This window comes from Schistocerca piceifrons, chromosome 7 (assembly GCF_021461385.2).
Source record: "Schistocerca piceifrons isolate TAMUIC-IGC-003096 chromosome 7, iqSchPice1.1, whole genome shotgun sequence".
In the NCBI taxonomy this organism is placed as follows: domain Eukaryota; kingdom Metazoa; phylum Arthropoda; class Insecta; order Orthoptera; family Acrididae; genus Schistocerca; species Schistocerca piceifrons.
The window spans coordinates 373,400,896-373,420,664 of record NC_060144.1 but is presented as its reverse complement, the minus strand read 5'-3'; positions in this window follow the sequence as shown (position 1 = coordinate 373,420,664).

The following is a 19,769-nucleotide window of genomic DNA, read 5'->3' as shown; positions in this document are numbered from 1 at the left end:
AATTATTTCGGAGTCAACATCTATGTAGACGCGTGTGTCATCTGTGTAGACGGGTTTGCTCACCCCTTCTACATGCTCAATCCGGGTTTCAGCTGCTTGCAGCCATCACGTGATTTCTGAGGTGTCATCAGTGAAATTGTGTATTTGTTTTGTTACGAGAGGGAACAGCAGAATGTAGAGCTAAGTTATGCCATCAAGTTTTGTGTGAAACTTGGGGAATCGGCAAATGTGGAAAGAGGCCTATGGTAAAGATTCCTTATCAAAAACGCAAGGCTTTTGGCTAGTAAAAGTCATATTTGGAAGGCTGAGAAGACGTTAAAGGTGAACATCGCTCAGGGAGATCTTACAAAACCGACGAAAAAACGACTTCTTTGACAATAGTTGTATCTTGCATAACGAATTTCTTCCTTCAGGACAAACTGTCAACCAAGTGTTTTACCAGGATTTCCTTAAAAGTTACAGGAAAAGGGTGAATCGAGTGATACGGGACACTGCAGACAAGTGGATGCTGCATCAGGACAACATCCCATGTCACACAGCCACTTCGATCACAGAATGTTGTAACTCAAAAGGCATTCCCGTTGTTTCGCAGCTCGTTTACTCACGTGACATGAGTCCTTGTGATTCTTTTGTTTTCGTGAAATTCAGTAACGCCTCAAAATACGTCATTTTGGAGCTGTGGAAAATATTCCAAACAATGTGAACGACTTGTTAAAGGCCCGACCAGCTGAAGCCTTTCAGCGCTGCCACCAAGACTGGGAACAACGACTCCGTCGGTGGATAGCTGCCGAAGGTATCTTCTTTGCTGGGTAAGGTACTGTTGTTCGATAGAAAATAAAATAAAAACTTAAATAGATGGAAATATCAGTCTGATTACTATTCTCACACTCGTCGTATTTAACAGTTTCGATATCGCTCAATAGGTGGTAAAGTGGCAGGTGCTGTCGATGAGCGCTCATATTTTTACCGACATGCGAGAGAAATTTCGCTTTCGTTTCGAAAATACAGACTGGTGTGTGTGTGTGTGTGTGTGTGTGTGTGTGTGTGCGTGCGTGCGTATGTGTGTGTGTGTGTGTGTGGCTGGGTGGATACTGCAGATGCCGTAGTGGATATCTGTTGCAGTGGAAATAAATCCGAAACTTGGGCGGTAGCCAATATCAGAAGTAAGTACGTAGTTCGCCTCATCTCCGTTAACTCTGCAGCACTTTTATCCACCTGATACGAAACCCACCGCTCTCGCGAAGCCTTCAAAGCTCACGGTTCCGTCGCAACATTCGGGCATTAATTAACAAACATGCGCCGGACGAGGACGAACAAAGGGACTGGGAGCAGGCAAATGTAGGGACGCGTGAAGGGGTAGGAAGGGGGTCGGGAGTAGCGAGGGGAACATGAGGCACGACTCGATATAATTTAGCTGCAGGACCACGCCCAGGCGAAAACCATTAAATGTAACGGCGAATTTAGCGGGAATGCCAGACATCTGAAATGGGATTTTCTGTTTCCGCAATATATCTGCAGAGTTAATCCTCGGACACGCAAAATGGCTGGCAGAACTTGTTATACATAATCTGGGTCGTGCTCCTTTTGATATTGTGTGCGAAGACAGTGCGGAAATGTTAGCGTAATTGTGTTCGTTTACAGCTCCGCTTTGGAAAGACGCCGCCGTAAATTGCAGGCCTCCGCAGTCGTTCCAGTGGTGTTAAACTTAGGAGGAGATTATATGATTAACATCTGCAAAGTGGGAACGCTAGTTGCTGGTCACTTGTCCAATAGAAGAACACTGCTCCTAGTCAGCGACTTTGTTCTCTTAGGCCAGCTAAGTGGAAATGCGAAAGTTTTGCTGTATACCCCGTTTAATCTAAAACAACAAAACAATGTCCACTACAGTCGATGCGTATATTCATCTAACGTAACGAGTAATCAGACTACTATCTGGCGAACGTCCGCCAATTTTGACACATTCGTATTGCTAAAGTCCTCAAGAAAATCGCCGTCCACTCACGTGCGTGTTTATTTCTAGAAACTCTAGATACAGACATGAGAGTGATTCAAGTCTCTAAGGATAGCGATCATTATCTCGGCAACCCGATGGAGCATAGGTTTTTGGCGATGCGCTGTAGAACTATTACTTAACTGCCTGTCGTAATAGGGCCTCGAATTAAGAGTTTTCGTCATCTCTGTGACCTGAGGCAGAAACTGATCCGGGTTCTCCTTCTCTCTCCTTCCGAGAGATTCTATCACAATTCCTATTGCAACAATCAACATCTAAATTCATTGACTACCGTTCCTGTTTTAGCTACTTAGCTCTATCGTCTCCTGAGTTAACCTACGTACGTTATATCTTTGGATTTATACTTAAATTCTTTTCGGTTATCTGCAGTGTTGCATTTCACTTATATGTTCGTCCCATTTCGGTTGGATGCGTCACTTTTCTTTCTGTTATCGCAATATCTACTCTTGTTAATGTATCTTCAAGCTTTCATGCGTTAACTTATATGAACTATATCATTTCCACCGTCACTGTTCGATTTAGGTCTTCGTTGTTCGTTAAAGAAGTCTCATATCCATAAGGTACCATTAGAACAGCTAGTGTTTTAAAGAATTTCAGTTTCATTTCCTTACCTCTCCTTTTGGTTAATGTTAATGTTACTGTCCCACAGACACCCTGAAATACTGCATGTTTGATCTTTGTATCTTTATCATGATCAAAAGAAATATCGCAGTCCAAGTAATGGTTCAAAAAAGGCTTACTTGCTTGACAGTTTTGTTTTGTATCACTGTTCCTGATCGCTGTTGTTGCTTTTCTCAGAATGTCTGTGCTGTTGTCTGTTCAGTAGACACTCAGACATTATATTTTTGAGTAATTATTTTTAATTTAGAAACATGTCTTTGCAGTTATTTTTCTGAATTGACTGTTATAGCTTGGTCGTTAGTATGTGTTAAATAATGGCATGTACCTGCTCGACTTCCTCTGCTGTTTTTTGCCTCCAATTGCACATTTAAATCATGTCATTTATATATCTGCTGAATAAAACTGCGAAAAGATTTCAACCGCTATTAACTCGTTGTTTAATAACTATGATATTTTTACTTATTTTGTTCACAGAGTTTGTTACAAATTTAGTTTCATTGTACGAGCACTTTATAGCCCATATCAAGTGTCACAGAATTCCATTTTCTTGTAATGGTGTCTACAGTTTCACCTCGTTTAATCTGTTTCACGTCTTGACATAGCCAATGAAAGGATAAGCGAGTCATTAATAAACTCTCTTCTCTTACTTATCAACATCCTCAAAGTGAATATACAGTATTATCCATTGTTGTTCGTCCAAATCTAAAGTGAATAATTATGTTATTTTACGCCCATGATTTTCATAAGTTGAAATACCTACGGTTAAATCGAACTATCCTGGACAATTAACACTGTGTAGTGAGAGGGCCTTCAGTCTGGAACCTTGCATTTAGGGGGCAGTTTTTACCCATGGATCGATCCAGACACGGAATATCTTTCGTCATCGCGGATTTAGATCTGTCAGTATCTCTCTTCACAGAAACTTCTGAATAGTTTGTAAAACAGGAGAAAGATTCTTGTACGGCTGGAGCTACTGTAGCGTCCCCATGCCAACATGTAATAACAACTTTTTCCAAGTGAAGTGAGATGTGCAGAAACTACAATAAAAGCTCGTGTGACTATGAAATGCATAAATACAGTGTTTTACGAGAACAGTTACGAAAATTTATAGTTTAAAAAAAAGACAATAATGATTTATTTGTAAGATAAACGATATTATTGGGATCATGTTCATTCCAGGTCGAGGAAAAACATGATCACAGAAGGATAAGAGTTGTAGGTTTTGCAAGTCGTGTACTTTTGATCTGTGAAAAGTCTTATTTTGTGACCGAGCTGAAAGCTTTGGTAGTCTTGTGGGCTATGATAAAGTTCCACTTTTATATTTACGGTAAACAAGTTAAAATGCTCTACGACCATCAGGCCCTGAGTTTCTGGTTTACCTGCATGACAGGTTGGTCTGGTGGGCATTGACCCCACAGGAATATCGATTGCAGTTAATGTATATCAAAGGAAAGGATAACGTGGTTGCTAACGCATTATCGCGTCTTCCACAAGGCTGTTCTGGACTCACAGAGTTGACTGATCAAACCTCACAGTGTAAAATAATTTTGCTAAAGGACCAAGTAAACAGAGAAAAGTTATTGCGCATGTCAACCGTGCGGGGTAGCCGTGCGGTGAAAGGCATCTTACCAGGGTCGCGCGGCTTCCCACGTTCGAGTACGCCCTCAGGCTTGGGTGTGTATATTGTCCTTAGTGTAAGTTAGCTTAAGTTACATTAAGCAGTGTGTAAGCCTAGGGACCGATAACCTCAGCAGTTTGGTCCCATACGAACTTACCACAAATATTCTGATTTTGCGCAAGTGAAAAAAAAAAAAAAAAACAACATAGAACCTATCTGTGTTGATACAAACACAGTTGTCACGAGATAAAACCAGTGGTTTGAGAGATAAGTAAAAAGCAGAGGATAATGTATTATTTTACAGAATGAGTGTAGACACTGAGGGGTATTTGTGTGTGTGTGTGTGTGTGTGTGAGTGTGTGTGTGTGTATGTGCGTGTGTGTTTGTGTGTATTCCGTAGACGTGCGTGGAAAACTTTTTCTGGTACATACTCATCTGACCTGGGAGAATGTAGGCACTGGAATGTGTATTGTACTGATAAAAAAGATATTGCCATATCCCTAATTTAAAACACCGATTACAATAAATCGTGAGAATCTGCGACAGCTGTCAATCAAAATACATCCTGTCGAAATGAACTACACCTAGAAATCACCACAGATGCACTACAGTTAATGTCTGTATACAGAGTCGGATGTTTGCACTCTGCAGGAGGCAGCGCAAAGTATATGTTACCTGTATATGACACGTTTTCTAAATACGTAAATCCATACCCTATGGGAACATCTACAACAGTTCCTGAATATCCTGAAAGACTGCATACCTAAGAAAGGTATGCCAAAGGCCATTACCACAGATAGTTCAGCATACTTTACTTAGTACGGTTAGAAACCTTTCCTTAGGGAGGAAGAAATAAAACGTATCCAGCCCCGGTGGAACGAATATTTAAAGATTTCAATAGATTCGTGAGAGCCTACATCACTAAACAGCACGCTAAAAGGGCAGATTATGTTATAGTACCCGAAAGCATACACAATAACAGATCTCTTGCTTCGACTACCTAAACACCAGTTGAGGTAACGTTAGACAAAGAGGACAGAAACGATTGGATTACACCTTTACCATAATTGCCAAGACCGGCAAGATCCAAACAAAAGAGAATAGAAGAGGTTTATGAGAATTTAACGAGATGTGCGCACATTAGGTAATTAAAATATTCGATAGAAGATAGTACGAGTACATAATATGGAGGTACATTCCTAAGTAAGCCTTAAATGGAGTAATTCCCCTAAAAATCAAATATTAATTATTTTCTTTTCTGTTACAATTTTTTGTATTTCTATAACAAACATTTACGGGTAATTTTGCGTTTTACGCAATAACAGCAGAGAGGGAAATGACTAAAGATAGTAACTTAACAGAACAAACTCCATGAGTTTCTTCTGTATTATCCCTTGAAATACCGAAACCATATAGTTTTGGTGTTTGACTCCTACATACACAGCTTCCTTCTTGAAGTCCTAGTTACAGAAACTTCTTAAGTAACTAAAGATCGAGGCGCTTGACTTGGTTCACCTGTAGGAACTTGCACGCTGTACTCCGAAATGTAATCTCACTTGCGAAGAGGTAACAATTTTCTTAAAATAATTCACAAATGGAAGTAAAATACTATTGTAAAGTCAGGCCAGGGTCTGTAAGCCAGGTCACAGTGATCCAGTGATTGATTATGTGACATGGTGTGAATAAAAGAACTCATTGTATATTAGTGTTCAGTAAAGTGACCTGTAAAAGAAAAGTATTAATCGCTCTCTTGCGTGAGGTTCTTGCAAAGTAAACTTTCTGGTTAATAGATGGATGTAGAGTATACTAATGTGAACTTCAATAGGGAAGTATGTTAATGGCTGAGATCAGTGTTAAATATATACCGAGACTGTACAAACAGTGGGTAGTAAACATGATGCAATATTGAAAGCTTTCCGGGATAGAGTTAAGAAGATGTTGTAACATCAATACGAGCACAATGGTAGTGACCAACAGGATTTCAGAGGGTCCGAAACAACTGTGAAGTGACATTAACTAAAGTAGGGACATTGGTTTAATATATTATGTCCGCAGTCAGTGCTTTTGCAACTATTCCGTGTTTGGTGCGGTCAACAACCACCATTCCTCGCTAGCAACAGACGCGTCGGCATGAACAGTTTTAGGACGCGGCGCGGAATGTTTTCCAAAAAGGGAATGCAAACAAACGCTCACTAGCAGACGGATGCTAAATGACGGCCTACATAAACTGTTCGTTTGTTTATTTATGCACGAAGTGCAAAATTATTGTCAAGGCCTGTGAGATAAACTTACTGCAGAATGTCAATGTACAAGGCTTATGAAACAGTGACACCCAAGATAAATAAGTACTCTCAAAATTGGGCCTGTGCTAGACAATAATAACTACCCATGACGCATTTTCCAACAGCGTTATTTTCAGAGCTAGGTTCAAATGGCTCTGAGCACTATGGGACCTAACTTCTGTGGTCATCAGTCCCCTAGAACTTAGAACTACTTAAACCTAACTAACCTAAGGACATCACACACATCCATGCCCGAGGCAGGATTCGAACCTGCGACCGTAGCAGCCGCGCGGTTCCGGACTGAGCGCCTTAACCGCGAGACCACCGCGGCCGGCTTTGAGAGCTAGTACAGAATGTAATGCAGTATTCTGGGTTTACCTCATCTGACGCAGTTGTCCAGCAAAGGCTTAGTACCACCAGGTGTGAACGAGACGACGCAACAAGAGACATACCAGCCAAGTAGACAATGCCTGAGGGTCCTGGATTCAATGCAGCACACTCTCAATGACGCGGCGACACAACAGCGGCCACGTCGGGGATCAGCTGCACAGGACGTGAAATTATCTTGTAATTGTTTTTACTTGAACGATCAGAAATGATTTATAAATAACGAAAACGAGGAAGACTGATTAAACAAGTCAAACTTAAACAATATCTTACAAAATTTGACAACAGTACTATTTCTTCGAACAGTATTTCTGTAAACATTGTACCAGTATGGTCGCAATGCATACTTCATGTAAAGTATATATAGGAAGACACTTATTGAACTATATGAAATAAAATCGTCATAACTTCTGCACGGTTTGCAGTAAGACGTCCAATCTGCACCGTTCCCCGAGAGGCATGGTGGGAATTAGTATGTGCACGCATGGTTTGGCTACCGATGCAGTCCACTTTCACTTGGATGGATTCGCTGATAAGCAGAACCGGCACATTTTAGGGACTGAGATTACACATTTCGCAATTGAGAAGTCTCTTCACCCTCTACGGGTGACTGTGTGGTGCGCAATTTTCAGTCACTGGATAAATGGTGTGATACTCCTTGATGGCACGGTGACTACCGAACGGTACGTAAAGGTTTTGGAAGATTATTTCATCCCCATTATCCAAAGTGACTCTGAATTCGACGACAGAAGGTTCATGCAAGACGGAACTTGACACCATCGAAGTAGGAGGGTGTTTGATGTCCTGGAGGATCACTTTGGGGAATGCATTCTCGCTCTGGGGTACTCAGAGGCCACTGGCATGGGCCTTGATTAGCCGCCATATACTCCGAATCTGAACACGCGCGACTTATTTTCGTAGGGCTACATGAAATACAAGTTTTACAGCAATACTTTCAAACCCATTGCTGAGCTGAAAATATCCATTCAGGATGTCATCGACAGCATCGCTTTTTCCCACTCTTCAGCGAGTCATGCAGAATTTAGTTATTCGTCTACGCCACATCATCGCCAATGTTGGCAGTCATACCTAAAATGTCATAAACTAGCACTGAATAACTATAGTGACGTTCAGAGGTTGAATAAAGTGTGTGCACGCCGTTTTTTGTAACTAATTTACAAATAGTTCCAAACTGTCACACGTATTTCTTAAATTTTCAACACAATTCTGAGTAGAAACTAGAACAGAAAGTAGTATGGCTATACTCAAATAATTTACGGGTTTGCTGCCGCGTCACGTCCTCGACCACCGGCGATATTTCGGCAGGAGCACAACTCCAAGGAGGAAGCAATGTGTAAGGGAATTTAATCCCGAGGTTCACAGACGAGAAACAAAGAAGATACCACACACAGAACAAGTAACCGCAAAGTCAACACACAGCCAAAGATAATCTACATCAGAAATATCGATAGTGACTATTAATCAACAGGTGAGGTAGCCCTAATTCTGTCCCTCTGTTTTTTGATGAGAGACAGAACCGGATTCCAAGCAGCATTTAGACAAAATCCACCAACTCTGTTTATAAGGTTACTTGATAGTTTGATTTCAACAGCTTCCTTAATGACACTGTCCCAATAGCTGGACGTGCAAACCAGAATCTCCTTGTTATTGTATTCCATAGGATGATCGGTGTCAAGGCAACGTTCTGCAATAGCGGATTTGCTCGGCTGTTGTAAGCGTGTGTGACGTTTATGTTCAATACACCGGTTTCACATTGTCCTTATCGTCTGGCCAATATACTTCAAGAAATACGATATACACCAGCCTTACGCAAACAGAGATCGTCTTTTACGGACGCTCACAGTGTCTTAATCTTGGAAGGTGGTCGAAAAACACATTTCACATCATATTTCCGCAAAATACGGCCAATCCTATTAGAAATGCTTCCTGCGTAAGACAAAATGCCCGTAAACGTAGGTGCCAATTCGTTGCTGACATCACTCACCCGTTGCACAGAAGGCTGATAGCGAATCGAACATTTGATCTGCCTCTCACTATAACTATTCTGACAAAAGGTGACTTCGAGATGTGATAGCTCAGCTGCCAAACTGTCAGGGTCTACACCCTGTGAACCAACGTTTGAAGTACTCATTCACGCTGAGCTGGATGGTGAGAACTATCATGTCGCAGATACAAGTCAGTGTGAGTAGGCTTCCTATAAACAGAATGTCCCAATGAGCCATCAGTCTTCCGTCTGACCAACACATCACGGAAGAGAAGGCATCCATTCATTTCCACCTTCCTTTCCCCAGCACAGACAAAACTGCGTCGTCAAACGATTTCTCCGTGAGATTGATCACAGAACGTCGAGAATTAAAATTAGAATTAGACACTGAGCCAAGGAAACGTTCAAACTTCGCCGAATGACTAGCAGTTACAGATTGAAATTCTCAGTCAGAATGCGACCAAGAGGCATCGACCACCCAGTCCCAAGAAAATTCAGAAACATTCGACGCCATCATTTAATGAACCTTAAATAATTCCTTAGAAACCAAATCTAACTGACGGCGAGTATAGTGGATACTTTCACGAACAAGAGCTAAACCAGCACGTTGCTTGATGCGATTGGTGGCAGGAGAATTAATATGATGCACAACCGTAGCAAACGTTGGAACCACAATATGAATTCGACACATCAATAAAAACGATAATGCACATTCCAACCTTACTCCACTGCTGCGAAGTTTATTCAGCCTCCGCAAGCAAGGATACGTTTCCTCCCCGTAGAGACAAACAAAGTGAGACCTTAACTTTCCCGGGGAATTGAACGTTCAAATGATTTACCGGTTTGCTGCCGAATGACGTCGTCGACTACCGCCGATATTTCGGCAGGAGCACACCCTGCCATTCTCAAGACACAACTGCAAGGAGGCAGCAACGTGCAAGGGAATCTAATCCCTCGGTTCACAGAGGAGAGTCTACCGTGATGGCCATGCGGTTCTAGGCGCTGCAGTCCGGAACCGCGTGGCCGCTACGGTCGCAGGTTCGAATCTTGGCTCGGGCAGGGATGTGGGTGATGTCCTTAGGTTAGTTAGGTTTAAGTAGTTCTAAGTTCTAGAGACTGATGACCTCAGATGTTAAGTCCCATGGTGCTCAGAGCCATTTGAACCATTTGAACCACAGAGGAGAAACAAGAAAGATACATCACACCTGTGTGTTTTTTCAGATATGTAGACGATACTTCTGTTGTTTGACCTCATGGTAGTGAACTGGTTTTGGCAATACCTGCATTCAGTCCACCCGAATATTCAGTTCACTATGGAGGTGGAAAAGAATGGATGCCTTCCCCTCTTTGATGTGTTGGCCAGAAGGAAGAGTGATTGTACGTTGGGACATTCTGTTTATGGGAAGCCTCCTCACACTGACTTGTATCTGCGAACTGATAGTTGTCACCATCCAGCTCATCGTCAAGTAGCACTTCGTACCTTGGTTCACAGGGCCCACGTTATCTCAGACCCTGAAAGTTTGGCAGTTGAACTATCACATCTCGAAGTCACCTTTCGTCAGGATGGTTATAGTGAGAGGCAGATCAAACGTGCGTTGCGCTATCAGCCTTCTGTGCAACGGGTCAGTGTCGATAGCAACGAATTGGCACCTAAGTCTACGACTTTTTGCCTTACACAGGAAGCATTTCTAACAGGATTGACCGTGTTTTGCCGAAATATGGTGTGAAATGTGTTTTCCAAGATTAAGACACCGTTAGTGTCCGTAAAAGACGATCTTGGTTTGCGTAAGGCTGGTGTCTATAGTAGTCCTTGCAGCTGTGGCATGTCATATATTGGTCAGACAATCAGGACTGTGGAAGACCGGTGTACTGAACATAAGCGTCACACACGCCTACAACAGCCGAGCAAATCCGCTATTGCAGAACGTTGCCTTGACACCTGTCATCCTATGGAATACAATAACAAGGAGATCCTGGCTTGCACGTCCAGATATTCCGATAGTGTCATTACGGAAGCTGTTGAAATCAAACTATCAAGCAACCTTATAAACAGAGATGGTGGATTTTGTCTAAATGCTGCTCGGAATCCGGCTCTCTCATCAAAAAACAGAGGGACAGAACTAGGCCTACCTCACCTGTTGATTAATAGTCACTATCGATATTTCTGATGTTGGTTATCTTTGGTTGTGTGTTGACTTCGCAGTTACTTGTTCTGTATGTGGTATCTTCTTTGTTTCTCGTCAGTGAACCTCGGGATTAAATTCCCTTACACATTGCTTCCTCCTTGCAGTTGTGCCTTGAGAAAGGCAGGGTGTGGTCCTACCGAAATATCGCCGGTGGTCGATGACGTCACCCGGCAGCAAACCCGTAAATTATTTTAACATTCAGTTCGCCGGGAAATGTTAAGGTCTCACAGTATTGCTATAGACGGCCTCCGTGGTGGTTTTCCAGTTACCGTCCCCCTAACGGGGAGAAATGTATTGTCTCTAGCAAGTGAATAAAAATCTATATAAATATGGCAGGTTAGGTTAAGGAGCAATAAGCGTGATGTCGAACTGCAGTAATCGTATTTTCAATCTTTGTAGCCAAGACCTTGAATGAATGTAAACCGATAACGTGAAAATTGAGCCGTAACTATAGATACTAGTGGAACAATGATGAGTGTTTTGTAGTGTAAGAACAATCGTGGGATGCCAATATAAAACATTAAAGAATGTGCTATTAGCATTCTTGGGGGCATATAACGTCTCCACAACAATATGTATGCTGTCTTTTCCTAAGTTCGTCCCTTATTCGTCGTCGAATTGAAGATGTGGCGTTTCTATAAAGAAATGAAACGGTCCAGCCACATAAATGTGAGCACCGCCTATGTTCGAATCAACATCCATTGCCCACACACAGACGGCGGGTGGCAGCATTAGCTGTGGGGGCTGCATAAAACGTGTCCCGAGGAGGCCGGGGTGGATGCGGAAAGTAGAGAGCCTTTGTTGTTATGCGAAAACGGAGTCATTTATCTGACATCTTAAAGGGACGATCATTGAGGTTTCCGACTAAGGGTGGAAGTATTTCCGAAGCGGCTGTGACTGTAAACTGTTCACCCGTCGCCGTGGGCAAAGTATGGAGTACTTGGCAAAATGGTGCTATCCAAAACCGGCGCCAAGGCAAATGTGGTGCACCGCGTGGGATAGATATTACGTTGAACGACAGCTGCGGAGGTGTATACAGGCAACGGCCGTCCAGTTGAACCAAGGGGCTACCAACAGTCTCCTCAATGGCCTGTCAGTGAACATTTGTGCCTATGGTTCTCTGCGGAAGATTCATGTACTCATCCTGACTGCTGCTTATTAGCAGAAAGGCTGGAATTTGCACAGCGGTACACCATCTGGATGTCTTCCGAGTGGCGACAGGTGACCTTTCCTGACGAATAAAGTTTTATGCTCCATCCGATAGAAGATTGTTAATGTGTACGGCCCTTCAACAATCGTCGGAATGGTCCAGGTAGGCGGAGGGTGCATCATGGTCTTAGGATCGTTTTCGTGACATTCCCACGGTAATATCATCATTTTCGAAGGCACAATGGACCAACACAAATATGCATACTTGGGGTCCACGACTATCCCTCCATTCAAATTGCAACACGATGGCATCTACCAGTGGGACAATGCAAAATGTCGCACAGTTCCAGTTTACGTCACTGACTCGAAGTGCAAAAGGAGGGGTTTATCGTACTCGCCTGACGAACAGACTCCCCGGATTTAAAACAGATCGAGAATCTGTGGGACCAACTCGATCTGTCTGTCCGCACCACGGATCCTCAGGCGAGAAACCTAGCGCAGCTGGACACTTCACCAGAGTCATCAACGATTCCCGTCGTTAGCTTGGAAAATCTCAGTTACTTCCTTAATGCACGCCAGCTCTGCAAGACTTCATTAATCAGGCTTTTGATATCTGGTCACATTTAATGTAAGTGGATCTTGTAGAACAAAGCAGAATGGAAAAGCTCGGGATAAACATTTGATAATGTGTAAGATTCTGTGAAATTATAACGATATATCTACCCGGAACTCGAACCCGCAACCGTAGCGGAGAATTTCCTGCTGACTGGGAAGTCCATGCACAACTCACAACCTGCCCTCAAAAGCTTTACCTCCGGTAATAGCTCTCTCCAACCTTCCAGACCGACAGCCGTGGCTGAAGTAGTCATTCGGTTGAGCAATCGTCCGATAAATGCGAGGACTGCAGGTTCGAGTCCCGATGCTGCACACAATTTTAATTTCCCAGAAAGCTACAGATCAACTCACATTTTCCTACGGAGTGAAAACTTCATTCTGGTACTGGATTTTTGATTACAGTGGCTGCTGATAATTAACAACTGCAAAGCCGATAAACCGAAAATGATGTGGCATCTCATGTCTGCCTCTAGTACGCACACCGCTCTGTTTCTCTGTGTTTCAGTCACGTCACAAAAACCCCAAAGAGGAATTTCGTTGACGAATAAGGGGAAGAATTATGGCAAGATAGCATGTTTCGTCCTGGGAAACTTTTACTTCGGTTAGTTTCGTCACAAGTAAATACCTAGCCTTGAGATAAATAATATTCAGTTTGTGACTCTCGTGAATCTACTGATCACGACTGTCTGTTACACGGTACTGCTTCTTCAGTGGCTTCTGCATTGATTAGATTTGCTACCCTACAAACATCAAGTGTGCCCACAGAGTATTATAAAATTATTTTAATACGTTCTAGCCGATAGAGCTTCTTATGCAATACAGGGTGTCCCAAATAGAATGACCCGATTGTAATTTGTAATAATATTGAGACAAATGTGACTAAGTAACTGAAACAGCGCTAGATGTAATCAGCATGGTCTAGACTTTCAGAAAAAATCCACTAGATGTCGCTACGAACGCTGACCTGGAGCGTGCAGCCAGTTTCGCGCAATACGGCGTCCGTGCAACAGAAGGCGTACTGTGTTATTGAATTTAGTCGAATTCAATCAGTGATTGCAGTTCAGCGGCCGTTTCATATTCAATTTCGTGCTAAACCATCATCACCAAAGAACATTCAGCGGTGGTATAAACAGTTTGAAGAAAGAAGGTGCCTCTGTAAAGGCAAAAGTCCTGGCCAGCTACGCGTTCCTAAACAAACAGTGGAACAAATCCGACGAGCGGAGCCCCCGCAAGTCTACGCGTCGTGCTAGCCGAGAGCTTGCGTAACCGCGCATGACAGTGCGGCGTGTGTCACGGCGTCGTTTAGCCCTCAAACCATACCGATTACACCTGGTACAAGCTCTTCGAGTTACTGACAAAGTGAGGTGAGTGGACTTTAGCAATGCTTTTCAAAAGGACATGGAAGATGACACTTTTATGTCACGGTTGGTATTCAGCGATGAAGCAACTTTCCATATTAGCGGTAAGGTTCACAATCATAATGTGCGTATATGGGGATCGAAAATCCTCATGAAACAACTGAAAACGAACGTGATTCACCAAAAGTGAATATTTTCGGACCCTACTTTTTTGAGGAAGAAACCGTAACAGGACAATCATATCTTGCAATGCTACGGAACTGGTTATTCCCACAACTTGACTCTGACAATTTCATCTATCAGCAAGATGGAGCACCACCGTACTGGCACAACAACGTGCGCAGTTTCCTCAATGCCAACGTGCCTCGAAGTTGAATAGGGCGTACAGAACTGAGAGACCAGACTTTACGTTCTTGGCCTCCTAGGCCTCCTAACTTCCTGTTGGGATAGGTTAAACAATGTGTTTACGTTCCTCCCTTACCTCGTGACACTGATGAACTAAGAACCAGAATATCAGCTGCTGCAGCTTCAGTGACAGAAAACACCTTACACTCGGTTTGAGATGAATTCGGCTATTGGTTAGATGTCGTCCGTGCAGCCAGTGGAGGACACATTGAACATTTATGACGGATTTTTATAAACTTTAGTATGCAATTTATTGGTGTTAAGCCTTTCTTCCTAATAAATAATTGTATTTTAAATCAGGTCATTCTTTTTGGGACACCCTGTACTTTATTATGTTCAGATCGCTTAGAGAGTGTATTCACATTACTGGTTTCGAAAATCAAATTGCCGTCTTTAGATGCGATCCATGCAATGACAACTTCTTCGTTACATACAACGTTACGCTATTGTAAGCGATACTCTCGTTTTCAAAGTTGTACATTTTCGAAACGATTACCTGTTATATGCACATGTATGATTAACGTGTGAATATAACCGAAAACTCTTCGAGTTCTCGTTTTTCACTCTACGTATGTTCTACGAATGCCCACGTTCTGGCCGCACGACGTACGTCTAAGCATTAGCAAAGTTCGATCCATAACTTATGGAGCAACATCTTGTCAAAGGTAATACCAGCAGCAGTCCCACGCTGGCATGTTGAGGCTGTTTACCTTTCCGGATGAATGGAAGGTTGCTCCATCGCAAATATCAGCTTGGGGCTGAAATTTGCCAAGCGCTTCCTTAACTGTGATACAAACTGAACATTCGCTATGGTGTCAAATAGACAAACGGCGTTCGACAAAAATATGGAAAAACCGAGACACAACACGTTATTGAGAAATACAGTTCCTGTACGATTTTCGAGGGAATCAAACCATTTGTCCTGAAAAATACTGGCGAGTTGAGGTAACAATGATGGACGTGGATAACGATCAAGCTCTTTCCTGTTCAAAGTAGACCACTGAGGCTGAGTGAGACTGAAATATGGTCACTATGGTAGCCAGGGCAATGCATCGTTGTGCTCACAAGACCGGTCCTGGAAGGGCCTAAGCTCTGTGAACATTGCCCCCGTCGTCCTGTAGCGCTGCACTGTTATTGGTGAATTAATATTCTGTCATGACATGCACCTGAACAGCTTAAATGACCTTGCAGCTTACCCACGGCTGCCCAGATGTTCACCTTACCTCCGCCATGTTTCACTTTTGGCAGCAAGCAATCCATATCCTACGCAAGACGTAAGGTCGAGAGGTAGTTGGAAACATTGTGAAACAAGACTCATTCTACAAAGTGACTTCCATCCGTTTCTCCATAGTCCAGGAACTATGACTTCGGCACCACGTTTTAAAGCGAGATGAAGTCCTATTTGCACAATTTTATTTGAATACTTTTATTCCATGCGTACTTATTAAGTTGCATCACTGATCAGGGGGTTTGGAGTTCCAGTTTGCCATGCAGTTCTCAAATTGTGGAGCTTCTTTCGTATTGTTGACTTCTGCAGCTGTCGTCTATTGGTAATGTAGGAGGACGGCGTAGGTTCTTGAATCAGAAAAATTCCCAACAGCCAGTATTAAAATGACATTTATTAAATATGAAGAAATACTCATCTTGAATGATGCTTCTTCTTGTGGAACGTCCAGAACAATTAAACATTTGAAATTATTACATGTCCTCTAAAATATTAAATTCTTATCACTCTGCCTCTGGGTGTCTCCTACGTAGAGTCCAGAGCCGGCCTATTGTGCCTATGGAGCCTAAGTCTCGGAGACGAGGGACGAAGACTGTAGCTTGTAGACTTGGCAGTAACTGGAGACTGCACACGACTCGGCGCTGAAGAGAATTGTAAGACGTAGCTAAGTGCTGTTTTATGACAGGTGCCGAAATCATAGTTCCTGGACTACGGAGAAATGGAAGGAAGTCACTTTGTCGGATGAGTCTTGTTTCTCACTGTTTCCAACAACCTGTCGACCTTACGTCTGGCGGGCATACGATATGGATTGCTTGCTGCCAAGGCAGTCGGAAACGTAAGCTGCTCAACCAAAACGGGAAGTTTTTTAAGAATTTGCATATTTCCAAATGAGACGATGTGATCTTATAAATATTTTTATGTAACTTTCTTACGTCAAGAGCACTTAATAATTAGTTATGACATTACCGGATTCGGCAACTGACTGCCACTTCAGATATGACTAATCCCTTAACATCTTCCTCATGATATACAATAGTTTCTTTTATGCAGTCTGATCTTCTTGAAGTCAGTCAGTTTCACATCATGTCGCCACATAGTAGAAGAGACTCATGAGCTAGGTAGCATGACGTATAAGTAATTCAAATACTTCATAAGACTGTATGATGGTCGCAGTGCGTAACTGGGATTGATGTACAACACTGCAATAAATGAATCATTCGTTCTAGAGAATTCTAATACATGTACATAGAATTATGAATGATACATGAATAAGCCTGCCGTTTTGGCCGAGCGGTTCTAAGCGCTTCAGACCGGAACCGCGCTGCTGCTACGGTCGCAGGTTAGAATCCTGCCTCGGGTATGGATGTGTCATCCTTAGATTAGTTAGGTTTAAGTAGTCCTAAGTCTAGGGGACTGATGACCTCAGATGTTAAGTTCCATAGTGCTCAGAGCCATTTAACCATTTGATTTTGATACATGAGTAGAACCGTAAACTCGCAGTGTGTGCACTGTGCCCACTAGTTGGCGTTAGTAGAGCAGTACCTTGACAAACTGGCGACAAAGCAAAAATCCTTTTGCATATTGGAATATGCGAGATGTTTATCTGTTATATCAGCGCAGAGTGCATTGAGAAGGGATAATAGAAAACAACCGCCAGGCAAACGGAGCACTCTGCATTGGTATCGACAATTTAGGAACTCTAGTTGACTCTGTGAACTCAATACTGCCGTTCGACCAAGCGTGTCAGATGTAACGGTGGAGAAGGTAAAAAAAAAAAAAAAAAAAAAAAAAAAAAAAAAAAAAAATCTACGGCCCGGGCAACCCAAGAACTTTTGAAATACCGCAGAAAATAGCGTAGAAAATTCGAAACAATTTCTTTTGCAGCTCGTGCAACAATTAAAACCTAATACCGTAAGAATATGGCCTGCGCCACCAGTTAGTTTAGCGAACGGAGAGAAGAATCTCGTCGGTTTGAATGTCTGTCTTATGATCCGTTTCCACTGAAAAATTTGTGGAAAACTTCTGTATGGTTATTTGTATTTATGCATCATCTTCTGAAGCTCCTAAATGTGAGATCAAGTGCATAAGTAAGAGGCTATTCGTAGGAACAAATCAAAAAGTTCCGCATCAGTAGCAACGTAAAGATTTGGTAACATGTGAAATGTGTCAGTGTTGGCAGCGAATAAAATCTTGGAGCTACATACGTAAGAAGACTGATTCGAATTTCCGGTCAGTAAACCAAATTTATGCATTACATGGTCCAAGAAAATATGTCAACTTGAACGGTCACGGCTGATTTAGTTCTCTCCACTTTATGTAATGATACTGATGACATTAAACCGTTATCTTTCTTTCGTCTTCCGTGTCACGAAACGGGCGAAGAATTCTAGAAACATATGTGCCAATAACGTAACAACACGTAGAAAGAAGGTAATGCAACAAATATTATGTTTTAAATCACTACGTATTTGAATCCAAACGGCTGTAAATGAAATTTTTGTAGACAAACATGTAATCATTGATAAAATTACTTGTTTTATAGACCACTGAAGATGTCTAAAGCAATCTGGTGAAACGTATTTAGTTAGAAACTCAAAATCCAGCAGCATTGAATTAGAAAGATTAGAGAATATTATGTGTTGACTTTCGCTTCTAATTCTCTTGGAAATCGGTAATTCCGTAGCACAGTGGACGTGCCGCAACGGCAGAAATATTTGTATTACTCTGCGTGAGCAGTAAATTTTGCCTAAGCAGAAACACATTTAAAAACGTTGCAATGGATGGCGCAATATATGTCAGCTGTGAACATTAACTTTCTGGATGTTCGGTTTACACGAAATGATTGAATGACGTCAAGTAAAAATTAATGAAAAACAACTACATCGCAAGCTGAGCCGCAACATGTTAAAATTTCCAGCAATAAATTTCGTTTGATGAATAGTTTCCGACCGTGTGCTATTTTCCAGAATAGCGTGTTCTCAATATAACATGCAACAGAAGATACCAACTTAATAAGTACGCATGGTATAAATGTATGCAAATAAAATTGTGCAAATGGGACTTCGTCTCGCTTCAAACAGTTTTTATCAGATTCTTTCTTTGTTCGTATATGCTTTTCACTTAGTGCAGTCTTCATTTTCTTACCACTTAGGATTATTTACTTAAGCGTGTATACTTGTTATAATAAAAAATTCGAATGAAAGCTGAAATCATATTTTAGGGAGTTTGAGTTACTGTAGATCAGTTTACTTTATATTATTAATCTTCCTCATCTCGTTCGCCAATCTAATTTTTTGTGATGCTCGTATGTGCGTAGTTAGAAGGCCTCACTTCTCATTAGAAGCATTGGAATACTTAGATGCTCGCTCTTTGCTACTGCCTTCATTTCGAGGATTTCAAACGCAGGTCACGTCCTTGTTTTCTGTGGCAGTTAATCTATAAATATTATTGTACCAAAGTTCGCCCCCGTAGCTAAGTAATCAGCGCCGCTTGCTGTCATGCTCGGACCTGGGTCCGATTCCAGGTATGCCTGTGACTGTTAGATGGTCGGTGGACTGAGACAGGCCGTAGTCAGCCTCGTGACAGCAACTGCCCTGCAGTGGGCAGGGGATGACACGGTTGTCGTAGGTACCGATGGGCCCCACCAAGGCCTGTAGACGGAGTTTACTGCATGGAATTGTTAACAAAGGAGAATGTAAAACATCTTATGCGTTTGTGATTGCGTTAGTGTTACAGCAGAAATGTACTTATGTGTCTCAGGGTCAATACCAGTACTCAGATAAAAACATCAGTAACAGTTGTCGAAAGCTTAAGGATGACGCTGGATTACACGACTCTATTTGGAATGGTGGCTCAATATAATAACAGGGTCCAGACCTATTTATCTGCTTTTACGCCTTGTAGCTAA